The sequence below is a fragment of the Pezoporus occidentalis genome, unplaced genomic scaffold (assembly GCF_034315485.1).
Source record: "Pezoporus occidentalis ecotype Australia unplaced genomic scaffold, CSIRO_AGI_Poc_V1 ctg15, whole genome shotgun sequence".
Classification (NCBI taxonomy): Eukaryota; Metazoa; Chordata; class Aves; order Psittaciformes; family Psittacidae; genus Pezoporus; species Pezoporus occidentalis.
Window position 1 is genome coordinate 11062131 of NW_026913316.1, and position 13908 is coordinate 11076038.

General features: G+C 36.8%; 1 long non-coding RNA gene across 1 annotated transcript; it reads right to left on the bottom strand.

Annotated features, from left to right (window-relative positions):
* Positions 1-6263: 6263 nt before the first annotated feature.
* Positions 6264-13476, bottom strand: LOC134159645 (uncharacterized). The gene is made up of 3 exons (XR_009963235.1): positions 13409-13476; positions 9593-9652; positions 6264-6639 (listed from the first exon to the last, which is right to left on the bottom strand). It is a non-coding gene; the product is annotated as an uncharacterized LOC134159645 (long non-coding RNA).
* Positions 13477-13908: the final 432 nt, after the last annotated feature.

The following is a 13908-nucleotide window of genomic DNA, read 5'->3' on the forward strand; positions in this document are numbered from 1 at the left end:
TTTGGTTTCCCTTCTTCAATCACTGCCATTGCTCACTGCTTCCCTCTCCTCCACCTCCACCCTTCAGCACCTTGAAGCTCACCTTGAGTTTTAATTTCCCTGTGTCATTTCTATCTTCATGTATTCAATTTTAAGAGTTGTTTGTTCTTTCTTTTTCTTGAAAGCTCCCTTTGTCAGTGTAAGAGTTATTGTTAAATAAAATTATATGACAGGAACATACCCCAAGAAAGTAGTCTGTGCATAAAAAAAGACTATTCCATTAAAAGGCCATTACATTTCTCCTAGCCTCCTGCTTTAGAAGTTAGTAATGTCTACTGCACGTGGCTCTGAGGGGAGCTATTCCAAGCTCCACTACCTTGTGAATTGCTCTGTGAGGCACATTGGGCTGGAATGATAAGCAGTCTATGTATTATGACAACAGGGATGCTCAATACCTAGCTACCTAGCAGGCTTGCGAAATCCAGCTGAGTTTCTGATCTGGTTAAAGATGAGGAAATAGATGCCTAAGAAAAAGATCCCAAGTGTCAGCATGTCTCGAGGAACTGCTAAAACTAGCTACTTATAGACACTAAGGGAAGGGAAGACTAAGTTAGCACTTGGCCAAATTGCAGCTGAACATGTTTGGGAAGAATGTAGAATATGCTTTAGCAACATGATCAGTCTCTGGGCCTGAGTAGATTTGTAATGGTTTTTCTCTGCTTTACCTGTGGGGCCAGGAAACTATTTATCTCCTTAATAGAATTTGGCTTCTGAGGAGGAAAGTTATTCATGGAAATTTTTCTTCACCTTCCCCTTCGTCAGAAGTTGGTTATACGAGACAGTGAATAGAGAACCTGTAAGGCAGGACACCATAACTGAGGGATAACCCACCTGTTTCTGGGGGTTGGTATACCAGAAATCACTGCCCAAAATCTTCTTATACACTTAGACATATGACAGCTCATTCACATGGAGTTTTACAGGTGTGGAAGTAGTAGACATTTCCTTCTGTACAATAGGACAACAGTCAGCTCATTGGTATTTTTTTGCTGCCAGTCTCTGCCCAAGCACTTTTCAGCTCACAGTACAGACAATGCATATTTCTCAAGTGAAAGCTATAATTACCTGCTTATAGGGTTTGCTGGGGTAAATTTCTGTCATCATACTAGTGGAAGCTATGTTTGCAAAGAAAAATCAGTTGAGCTGGAGCGAAAAAAATGAATGACTTTAACCTATGGGACAAAACACTTATCCAGAAAGAGGACTTCTGAGTTCTCCTTCCTGATCCAATGAATCTTGAATTGCACTATGCCCTGGAGCTTGAAGTTAGCCAGCCCCAGGGGCAGGTAAATGGGACTCAGGCTTCAAAGTCATACAGATCTTCTGCATTGCCCTCTGGATAAAGAACAGTGTACTTGTCATGCTAGTCCTCAGAGTTTACTGTCTGTCCTGCTCCCTGTGGCAGACTGCATGGCAAGGAGGAATAGTCTGTGGAGGGCTCTGCTTTCCCCCTTTTTAGGGAAACTGTACCTAAAACACAAAGTACTGAAAATGGATAGACTTAGAGAAAGATATTGCCAACTTTCTTAATACTTTGAATAAGAATGCATGGAACATTGTTTAAACTGAATTCCCTCTTGGTTTGTGTTTCTGTATTTTCTTTCTTTTCTTTTTTTTCCCCAAAGAAAGATGCATTCTCGTTTGATGATTTGTCCTTCAAAACATGCTGCTTCTTCACCAAATATAGCCTTCATATGAAATGTAACATTTCTTTGGTTAACTATGTCAATTAATCTTTGTTAATGTGGTTATATAGCTTAAAATATATTTTGATTCTTAATTTTTGCATTAGTGTATTAAGGATGAAGAATGGCCCATTATTTAGCGATTAGATTATTGTTTCTTCTTGTCCCTCCCTGCAGGATTTATACTAAACAACGTTTAGATGAAAACCAGCACTGAATTAAAGTGCACATATACAACATTACTGCATTCTTTTGCTAGCTAAGCTGTACTCTATTGTATGTGCCAAAAAAAAAAATAAGTATAACAATTTTATTAAAACATTGGTGTATTTTAAAATGGATTTATTTACTTTAGTTTAGATGTTTCTGGTTTCCATGGATAAAATTCCAAAAAGCAGACAAATGCCTTAAAGGAACTTCAGAAGCACTTACTCCTCTATTCCTTCATTGCGTAAGTGGTACTGGATAACCTAAATACCTTTGAAATTCTGCCTCATTCTTCACCCTCAGAAAATGCAAATATGCTACTGTAGCTAGAGCAGGAGCTAGAGCAGGATCTTCCCAAGAGGTCACAGGCTCCTTCAACCATCCTCCTGCTCCAGCATGGGGACCTCCATGGACTGCAGGTGAGTATCTGCTCTACCATGGACCTCTACGGCTGCAGGGGCACAGTCAATGCCTCACCGTGCCTCATCAAGGGCTGCAGGGAAATCTCTGCTCTGGCATCTGGAGTACCTCCTCTCCTCCTTCTCCACAGCCTCAGTGTCTGCAGAGCTGTTTCTCTCCCTTGTTCTCACTCCTCTCCAGCTGCAATTGCTATTGCATGGGATTTGTTTTTTCCCTTTCTTAATTATCTCAGATGCACTACCACTGTCAGTGATGGGCTCAGCCTTGGCCAGCAGCAGGTACATCTTGGAGCCAGCTGGCATAGGCTCTATCAGACACAGGGGAAGCTTCCAGCAGCTTCTCACAGAATACACCCCTGTAGCCCCCTAGCTACAAAAGCCTTGACATGAAAACCCAACACAATATGCTATGTGAACACACATTAGTACTTATCTCTGAATCCTTAGAGTAACACCAGTAACAAGGGAATTCAGAGCAGGGCTTTGCCTGTCCTTTATCTTTTTATTTGTTTCAGATTGTTAGCAAAGGGTGAGATCACTTTTTTTATTCATCAAGAGGACAAGCTCCAAACCACTAGTCCCAGGAGTCCTAAGTAAGGTGCCCAAATCAATTGTTCTGCTGCTTATAACTTGACTTTCCCATTGGCAGGATAAGGCATTCTGCCCCTGTATATTCAACACACGCTTGCATTCCTGTTTTGTTGAACTCATAAGGGATGCCTAACTCCTCTTTCATATAGCAAAGACAAACTTTATATGGTCTGGGAAACCCAAGTTTTTGCCTTATTGCAGTTTGGCAAGTTTAGAAGGAAAACACCATCCAGACCATGGCCTTCTAAGTGCGCCAGAGCCCCATAGGTCCAAGAATGGCTGGTGTGTCAACCACATGCACCTGGCAGGCTCACACAGTCCACACAGAAAGTAAAAAGAAAAGGAAAAATTGACTGTTCTTTCAGTAGGGTGAAATCTCAAAGCGTTACACAAGGTTATGTATTCCATTCATTAGCCAGACTTGCTTTGGGGTTAAAATTATTTTTCTGGACCTGAGCCTCACTCCCAAATAATTCTTGCAGAAATTAAGCTACTGAATTTTTCTTTATTTCTATATATGTTATGTATTTTATATTTCTTTGTATTTTGTGTAAATTACAGGAAACTGTAAGTTCTATATAATTCTTATTTAAAGTAAAATATGTCCTATCCATGATGAGAGAGTACCCAGTGTAAATAAAGATTGTCCAATTTAGTCCCACATAAAGAGTGTACACTTTGCAATATACAATCCTTGTTATTGGATCGCTTTAGAAGGTCAGCTGCTTACTCATTACAAGGCATTGTTAGCTTACAGGTTGCTTGTAAGAAATATCAAACTAAAATTACAGTTTCTGTTAGAAATGCTGGCAATAGCAAAAAAAAACCTCTCAGATTTTGACCTCCCCATTTTACATGCTAAAGAACCAGCAAGACTCAACAATATGAACAGCCAAGGGTATATTAAATTAAGCAGGATTTTTCATCTACTTCCAATTTGGTCTTATTTAATTTAGCTTTTAATAAAATGCATTTCTGTTAACCATCACTTCACCCTATTGTCTCTACAGCTTCAAATGACTGCCTTTTAAAGCTATGAATAGCCAAAGTAAAAATCTACAGTTACATTAGTTGCAGGTTATTGGTCAATAAGTGTTCATTAAACACTACATTTATTTTTTCAATTTACAGTGTTATTTGTTTTCTTATTTCATTAGCTTTGATAGGCCTTTTAAGACTTACTTCTACAAAAGTATCTGTGCCTTTGATAGTAAAGCATAGCCAAACTCTGCTCAATGCAGGTATAATTCTCAAACCCTGCTCACTCTCCTGAAACTTATGGTGATTGTTTGTTCAAAGTATATGCAGAGAAAAATTAATTCAAAGCTGAGAATATTTTTGATATCTGATTTATTTTAACCAATATAGTTGAAGGTGGTTTTTTTTATATCAGTGGATCACAGAAAAGCTAAATGATAGCATATAAAGATTTATGGTGGAAAAAGGTACAACACAAGAGTATTAAGCTTAAATGCAATATTTTGATCTTTTAATGCTTTAAAAACTCAGAAATCTAATCCAGTATCTAATTGAATTCACAGAAATTGGTTTAAAGTTTGTAGTCACTTACAGTATGACAGTATAGAAATTTATTTTTGGTAAATGCCACCCAAGATACTTCCCAAAGACAATGACTTTATCAAAATTTAAGTCGTTTTAGCTTTAATTGTGATTAAAACAAATGAACAAATTGTGAAATAAAGGAAAACAAAAATGCACAGGAAAATTCACGCTTGAGGGCACTTTAAGTTTGAGGAACTAATTTATCTTCAAAGTGAACTGTTTTTAATGTTCGACAATAGAGGTGGTTTTGTTCAGCACTACACCTCCTTAATTCTTATTCTGTTTGTGTGAGGAAACTTGCTAGTTTCCTGAAACTAAGCATAATTAGATAAACATTTTGGATTCTTTCTTCTGTTGCTGACAATAAATGCATCTTAGTGTAGTCAAATACTGTTGACAACAGCCACATGTTCTTATAAAAAACAAAGATCTGTGAATTTCTGACTGGGAAACTTAACTATCATCCTACCAAAAAGAAAAGGAAAAAATCACAAACAACTAACAAAAAATTAGGTGCCAAATAGATAAATAGCCATGGAATTACAGGAGAAGCAAGTAATTCTGATTGAAAGATCAAATTTATCATTTGGACAACATAACAAAAAGATGTCAACCATTTTAACTGTTAGAGTAGCAGTCTTGATCTGTCTCAGCAAGGTGCTCATCAGTCAGTGCAAATGTTTTCATATGAAACAAGCTTTGCATCCATAGCTGGGAAGATCTACTGTTATATTTTATCTGAAATAAAATTTTGTACTACATTGTGCCTTTCTAAGTAGGGTCCTGATCCAAGGAATAATGATACTGTTTAACAACAATAGAGAGAAATTGGTGAAGGAGTCTTCAAATGTCATCCCTGTTCTGGGAATCCTACTGAAAGTGAATAAGATCATGAAAATCTATACGGATAGAAATGCTTTGAGCAAGCAGACTTATCAGCTAATGACTTAAAATCTACTTTACACTTCAGTTTATTTTTACATCACTCTTTTCATTCCTTGATTTTAGTTTCATTAATGATTTCTTACTTTCAATGATTCAGTGCAACTACAGCAATAAAAAGTAATGTGCCAGATTCAGCAGGTCAGCTTGTTAATGTATGACAACATTTTGTTTTATAAATGCTATGCAGAATCACCTCTATTCCAAATTTTTTTTCCCTATCTACATACAAATATTTATAACAGTAATAATGCATTTCTTTTTCAGCCTCACTTTGTCCACCCTCCTCATTCCTTCTCAATGGTGTGCATTCTCTGGCCTTGTGGATTTAACCACAGTGCTTCCCAAGCCAGACTGAGCTGTGTGTTTTCTGCCTTTTCTTCTCTACCATTTCTTCCAGTGCCAGCTTTAACAGACCAGTTAATAAGCTAACCTTTTTAAAGAACAAGTAGTTCAGTGAATAAGGAAGATTTCTTTTTCAACCCACTTAATGTTATTTTCAAAGAGGATATTCAATGGCAAATCCATCATTTGTTAAAGCTGTCTGATAAAATTTTATGGTTTTTCCATGCCCACATGGCTATCTTGCAGGAGCGTACTTGGGAAAAGTCAAGAAGAAATTTGTTCTTCCAGGAGCTGTCCACAGTCCATGGCTGAACCTACTGCCAGAAGAATGTGTTTGGCCAAAGGATGTTTGTAGTTAATGTGAACTCTCCCCAGACCATTATGGTGAACTATTAGAGGGACATGAGTCTTTCTTTGCTGAGCCACAGTTACATTCTACTCAAATAAAATCTCATAAGGGCCAGGGCAAAATCAAGTAAAGTCTTCATTCATTTTTATTTATTTCGTAAGTGCTACAGTAAGCGACAGTTCATCGGGTTCAATCTATAAGATAAGTATGTAAGAAAAGTATCTCACACTCTTCTCAGCCATGCTGTTAGGAAAGTCTTCTCAGTCTGATTGAAGTGCCATATATTTTCATTCTGTGAAATATTAGTTCATTTTTAAAATATTCTCAATTCCGGTTTCACTATTTTCACTGTTCTTTCAACAGTGTAATTCAATCTGTTCTCAAAATTGTTGTTATCAAATGTTTCTAAGCTGTCAAATGGTCCCTGTGTCCCTGCCAGATAACAGGTGATGGCCCAAGCTACCACTGAAGATGGCTAGTACTTAGGGACTCTTCAGTCCTAAAACACAGAAAAGTTGTTAGTTGATTACTCAAGCACAAAACTGAACATTCTCAAAAAAGACAAAATAATAAGATACAAAGGCTTCATCGAGACATAATTTAAATCTTTCTACATGTTAGAATGTCTGCCCTGTAATGCCACTAAATAATTAAATTAATCAGAAAATGTGTTCTTAATATTATTTCTACTAGTAAGAAAGTAGAACGTGATTAAAAAAAAAAACAAAACAAAACAAAAGAAAAAGATGTAAAGTTGCAGAGAAAAAAAAAGCAAAACAAAACACCACACTTCTCAGAAGCAGGTTATTTAAACCTTGATTTTTCTATGACAGAGTGGGAAGGCAAGAGGAAAGTCTTCCCTTTGAGACTGCTGAACTATAGTTGAACCACTTTCTACTTTCCATTCTCTTCTGTCCTTCCATTTTCTTCAATTTACCTTTCATTTTTTCCCTAGTTTATAACTTAACTAAGAGAGTTTGATAGTCTGCTTTTAAAGTCAGCTGATCATTTTCTTCTGCCTGAGCCTGTCCATTACAAAGACTGCCAATGGTAGACTATGGTAGATGTTAAATTATATTTCTTTTTTTCCTCAAGACCTGTTTGTCTACCATGTGAAGCCTGGATCTAAAAAAAAGAAAGCCTATTTTACATATGTGTGTAATAATGGCTTGCAGTCTTTCCAGTACACCAGATTTTTAAAACCCAGAATAGGACCAAAATATTTGCTGTAAATTTCCCTTCAGCATCCAGGCAATTAGCTCATTTTCTTTTATCTTCCATAAGCTCAGTACTCTTTGATGTTTTCAAAACTGTCAGGGAAGTGGCCTTTGATGTCTTCAAATCAAAACTAGATATCCATCTGGAAGATACACTTTAGTCAAATACACATTATTCAGCTCAGTGCAGGGATAACCAGGTGAAATTCTACAGCCCATGTTTCAAAGGTAGTCAACCAGATTAGCTAATGGTATTTTTACCATTACATTTTATGAAGCTATAAAAATGAAGGACTATGTACCTTTACGTAGACCCTGGGAAGGGGATCGTAAAAAGAAGTGTGAGAGAAAGCAGACTTGGTTACAAAATAATGAATTTTTTAGACTATGGTAGCACATACAACAGTGAGGAAAGATCAGAGATGGTCAATTTTTTCTACCAGAATGCCCACTGCAGAGAGAATTGCAGAGCTTCCATTATACTGTTACTCTTTATTGACAATAGCAATGTAAGGGTAGCATAAAAGATGTCCAAAAGAAACATAAGTATCTAGCAATCAATATCTGACTATGGCAGAGTTAAGTCTGCCTTTTTTTCTGCCTGTATTCTTGTCTGGGCAAGTTACTAAATTCCATAATCACTCCTCTAAGATGTCTTCAGCAGCACTTTAACAAATCTGAAAATACCAGCATAAAGCTTGCATCTGGTAACAGTAGATCTATCTCATTGACTGGATCATGATTTTGAAATTTGTTCTCACAGTTTCTTTTTATACAGTCTTTGCAATATCAATAATCCCATTTTTTGAGGTAAAAAACATCTAGCACCTAAAGACTACTCTCCATTTACACACCTGAGAGTAAACATCAGCCCACACTGTCACATCACATCACAGATGTTTACACTAAATATTTATTGATTTTTGCTCCTAAATGTTTTGAAAGTAAATTCTTATGAATTCTTTTTATATATATATTTTTCCAAAAGAGAGATGAGTTACATTTGAAGAAGTGTGTTATTTAAGTAGGTCCATGTAATCTAGTGATTTACATTGCTTAGTGAGACTTCTTCCATTCCTTGAGCAAGGTGCAAGTTCTTGGAACACATTGATATTTCATCCTATCATCATCCACACTGTTTTTCTTCCCTTTTGTTATTAAAATTAAATTGGTCTATCATAATTTATTAATTTTCTGTTCTTTTTCTAAGTTCTTTTCTTGCATTATAACATATTCTTTGTAAATATGCTAACTTAGGTTTCTCTGCATTGCTTTGCTGAGAAAAAGTTACTGCTTTCCCTGGATTCCCTGGCTGAATCAAAGAAGAAACACAGTTAATAAACAAAGTATCTACTGACTGTACTAACTCAGTTCCTTTTTTGGACTTGCTTATTGTTCTCATTGTTCTTTTGAGCCAAATAAAAAGATGGAAGTTATATAAAACAACTTCATTTTCTGACTGAGTTTTTTTCCTAGACAGGACCCTGTCTAAGAATGGGCTATCCATGCTTGAAGAAAAGCCTGATTTGCAAACTGACCCTCTTTTCCCATTATACAGACAAACTGTTTATTTCCCACTCAGATGCTCAGGCATGCAGCCATTTAGAAGACTTTTCCTGGTGTCTTTCAGTACATCTGATAACTCTGGTACAGTCTGACAGAAAAAAGAAATTTCTAAATGTGCATTCATTAGCATGCACATGTCCTTGTACCAACGTATATGTCCCACACCATGCTGGTGTGAGAAATGGCTGGTATAAAACATGCTTGTCTGACAACAGGATTTACTTTCTTACATGTATATTCATTCACCTGGCACTATTCTGGAATTAAATGCTTGTAACTAAAGCAGAATTCAGTGGTCTTCACACTATGAATGAATAATTAAAATTTCAGAGAAAAGTTAGAATATTATCATAAGTGCAAATATTTAAAATTTTGCACACAAAAATATATGCAAAACACTTGGTGGCTGCACACAAGCTGCAAATGCATACAAATGCAAAAACGTTTTTTGAATAATGTTTTTAGATGTGGTGTCTACTGTGCACAGAATGCCTCTTGTTAAATCTTTCAGGCTTCATAATTATCTTTTGTTGTTTGGTTGGGTTTTTTTGCTTGGTTTGGTTTGGTTTTTGCTTTTTTTTAAGGAGTTTTAAATTACTAAAATTAATCTCTAGGAATAAAAAAAGACAACCCCAATCAGGATTCGTACTGGCATTTCTTCTAACACACCTATACCTCCAAGTGTGAAGCCCTGTATTTATATAACTTCATTTCAATTCTGACTTTCACCTATGCAATCAGAGAAGGAACTGTTATTTTTAGGGAGGTTGTTATGCAATCCACTGTACTAAAATAATGTCCAGCAAAGTAGTTTTAATTACTGCTGAGATATGAAAAGCCCCTTTGTGAGAAGTGTTCTGGCACTCACAAGCCTCTCTGAGAAAGGCTGCTGAGTACATCCCTTTTGAAACTTTTAAATTTTTCCCTTTTTCCCCTGAGTTAAGCCACCATATCTCAGGTCATAGCAAAGGCAGCAGCAGGCCAGTGTGAAGGCTGCTCATGCTGTTGCACATTGAAGAGAGAGTGTTGACCGCTGTGAGAATCATAAACCTCTCAGTTTGATGATCAACTGAGCAGTAAATTAATTAATCATCATTTTATGCCTCATCAAGCACTTTGCTGAGACTCTCAACAGGGGCCAGCTCAATTAGCCAATGGGAAGCAGACTGTTTTGTTTAGCTGGGTGAGTCTTCCATAAACAGAGGAAGCTTTGACAAGCTAATAAATATGTCATCTGTCTGTGTCACCAGCTGCAATGTGGCTCCACCTGTAAAGTTGTGGGATTCTGCTTGGTGTGGTAGATAGCAACTTGAAAGTATGACAGTGAGGTATCCTAACTCCTTCTTAAACAAAGCACTTCTCACATCTTATCAGGATCCTTAGCCAGTGAACTTGGAAATAATTATTAGGAATCAGATACTTATTTTTGATTACAGATTCCTGTATTAGGCATAGTGAAACCAGTCAGGTGCATTTATAATTTTAAAATACTCCTTTTCTTTTCCTTTGTTCTCTAGAGGGAAAAAAAAAAAAAAAGAAAAAAAACAAACCAAAAAAACCCTCTCTTCTCACAATAAATGCTTATGGCAACAAGCTTCTCAAAGTAAAAGTTTTTGATTAAGTGGTAATAATGCTTCTGTCAAAACAGACAGGTCTGAAAAGTCCTTGTATCAAATCCTGCGGTTCCACTGAAGTTACCAGAGTTACGTCAGTCTAACTGCAGCCAGAATTCAGCTCCTGTCACATTAGACATTTCATCATTCAGAATGGAAAACAGAAATCTGCATTTAGAAGTTTCAGCCTTGAACCAAATCATTGACTGCTGCAAATTTTTGCCATTGACTTTCATGTACCTTCATGGCCATAAGGCCCCATTATGAGTTTCTAATCTGATTTTCTGCATAACACTGCCCGTAACCTCTGGCTGAACAAGAGATAATCACTAACATATCCAATCTTTGCTGAAAGATTTCAGGTGGTGGAAAATTTAGCACATCCTTTGATGATCTACTCCTATAATTAACTATCATCACCAATAAAAATGTGCCTCTTATTTCAGACTTTATTTTATGTGGCTTCAAATTCCAAACATTTTATTTTCTTAAATCCTGTTTCAGGGCAAGCAACCCGAAATTTCTTGTAACACATGTATCAAAAGAAGCAGTTTCACCCAATTTTTTTACACTCTTTCCTCTTTTTAGAAAATAAAAAATGCTTTTAGGAGGCTGAATGTTGTTTTCATTCACTCAGCATCCCATGGCCTTTTGCATAATGCTGGTGAGCATTATACACAAGGCATTTTTTTCTTTCCATAAAACTGGAAGAAGCCACCTTCTCCCTCCTTGTTCCTGGCCATACACACTCAATCTCTAAACAGATGCATGTGTTACTTTTCTACAATTTTAAGAGTATTATGCCACCCTCCTGGTTTTGGAACCCCAAGGCTGACCACAGTGGTAAGATCCTAACACTTTCATAAAATGGTGATGTGGGGGCAGAATTGATTAAAGGGTGACTTGTTAGGAAATGTGTCCAGAGAACCCTCATATGACTAATGTGTCAGGGCACAGCATAACTCTTGCCCTAATGCAGAAAATGCTTCAGTTTCCCAAAAGGAAGGGGAAGAAACATCAACAACGTTTGGTAGTGACTCCAGGGTTTCCTCAAGAGTCCATAGATGCTACAATGACAATTCACTACACCTGTTGCTCCAGCCAGTAGGAATGGTAGCAGCTCAACAGGAAACAACAGCTCAGATTTCGGAAACCAATTTATAAATCATAGCCAGCCTTAAGACTTCCTCCTAGTGTTAGATCATAATGTGAAGGAGTGCAGGAGATACTTATATGTTACTCAATTTAGTCACTAAAGAGGATTTTGTCAGTTGTGTGCTCCTACCTTAAAATGCTCTTTTTTTTTTCCTGGTGCAAAGTTTACCAAAATGTTTACATTGCTCCCTGTATGAATACTTCATTTGTATAGCTCCATCAGTCTTTGTACTTATTACCAAAGGTTTTCTATAGACTTTCCAAAGGATAGAGTGTAACCTCTGCGTTCCCTCATAAATGACTGCACACAACAATGACTCCTTTTAGCTGCTTTATTTTAAAGTCAGTCTGGTTTTAATCCATTTACTTTTCTGCACTGATTTCACACAGGACTAATTTTTGGCTATGTGAAGCAACATGCGTTAGAGACTTCCAAGTGTAAAAGGAAACAAAACCAAAAACAACTATAAACCAAAATGAGCTCTTCGTCTCTGTAAAGGTTACTACATTGACATTCTAAATTATGCTCTTTCCCATACAAAGGGAAAAGAAACAACAGAAATTGGGGAATGATGGAAAGAAGGAAAACAGGAATCTGCCATCTATGCAGCTTCAAGGATGGTGAGGGTCTTCTGGTAGAGAGGAAGGAGTAACAGGGTTAATGAGTGCGTCTGAGGAATGGTGAGACAGGAAAGTGGCACACAGTGACCTTTCCACAGAAGACCTGGTGATACAACACATCTGACCTAGAGAAGCAGAAATTGTTCCTACTCCTTATCAGGATGGTGAGCCCTACATACATCTGTACAGATACACCTACAGAGGTCTCTCTGTAAGCAAATTCTAATTCCACTGAAAATACCAATTTTATTTGATCAACTTGCATCCTACTTCCCACAGACCAGACTGATCATCACTGAGTTTCCAGTACCTGGAGATGTGTTTTCATGTTTATCTTGAAAAGTTTCTTAAGGGAAACATGCATGGAAATTAATCATTTTGTTAGCATATATGTGCATGAGAAGGAATATTTGTATCCCTTCATACTTCTTCTCAGACTCCTGTAAGCAAATGCAAGTGTACATGCACTCCTCAATATGTTGCTCCTGTTGCCTAGGTAAGTGAGTATCAGTCTATTACTCTATTTCTCACAAAATATTTTACAATATGTGATTATTTCAAGGGATGGGTGGGTGAAAAATGATGCAGCAATAAATTTCGTAAATTAAAAATACTGAGTTTGTTTTGTGGATATTCATGGAATATTATTTTTTTTCCTTGACTATTCAGATGAATGGCTGATATTTCTTTCTAACTCAGCAATTTTGCCTCTCAAGGGTTGGTGTGAACACCAGTTTCTTCTTCAGGTCATGTGGGTTCAAAGCTCTAGAATTTCACTTTGAATTTGGTGATTGCGTACTGAAAACCATTTGTCTTCACTCGCATAAATCAACCTACATTCAGCAAGAACAGGCCCTGGTTTCCTCAGTGCTTCAAAAAAGAAAGAATGAGCTTCTAGAATATTTTTAATGGTTATAGGTTTCATAGCGAAAACTTTGTAGAGTGGTGCTCAGAACAATTCTTTAGAAAATACATATGCTTCTAGTCAGCATATCTTTCACACTTGTTTCAATGTCTTTTGAGAATAACAGAGACTTTTTTCAAGCCTGTGATTTAATAAGAAACCCAACCTGAAATGGACTTCTAGTGCACTCACATGGGCTCTGATCCGGTTCTCATTAGAGTCTGATGAGGGGCTTTCAGCTACCTTAGGGAACAAGGGACTGCGGGGCATTAGTAGCAATATGTTATTATGAAACCAAGTAGAGACACATAACATAATGAACCTTCCCCCCATTTTTCTTTTACTTTCTTTTTCTAGAAATCTCTATATACACTAGTTAAGGTCTAGTGCAGGACAAAATCTGAAAGACTTTAGCTCATTTTTCCACTTTGCTTTTGTTGATAATTTTCAGTGATAATTTTTCTTTGTTCACAATGTGAAATTCACTCTGCCTTGTTCCATTTTACAATAACCATTCTTAAAGATACTTTGAAGTGAACAACTCAGAATAATCATAAATCTCACTGTCATACAGACATATGTGAACTTTCTTTTGAAAGCTTCATTGTTACTCATCTATTCTGTCTGGGATTATCCCAACCCCATACTTTTCATCCTTTATCCCTTTTATGAAGGGCAGAAACTTTAAATAT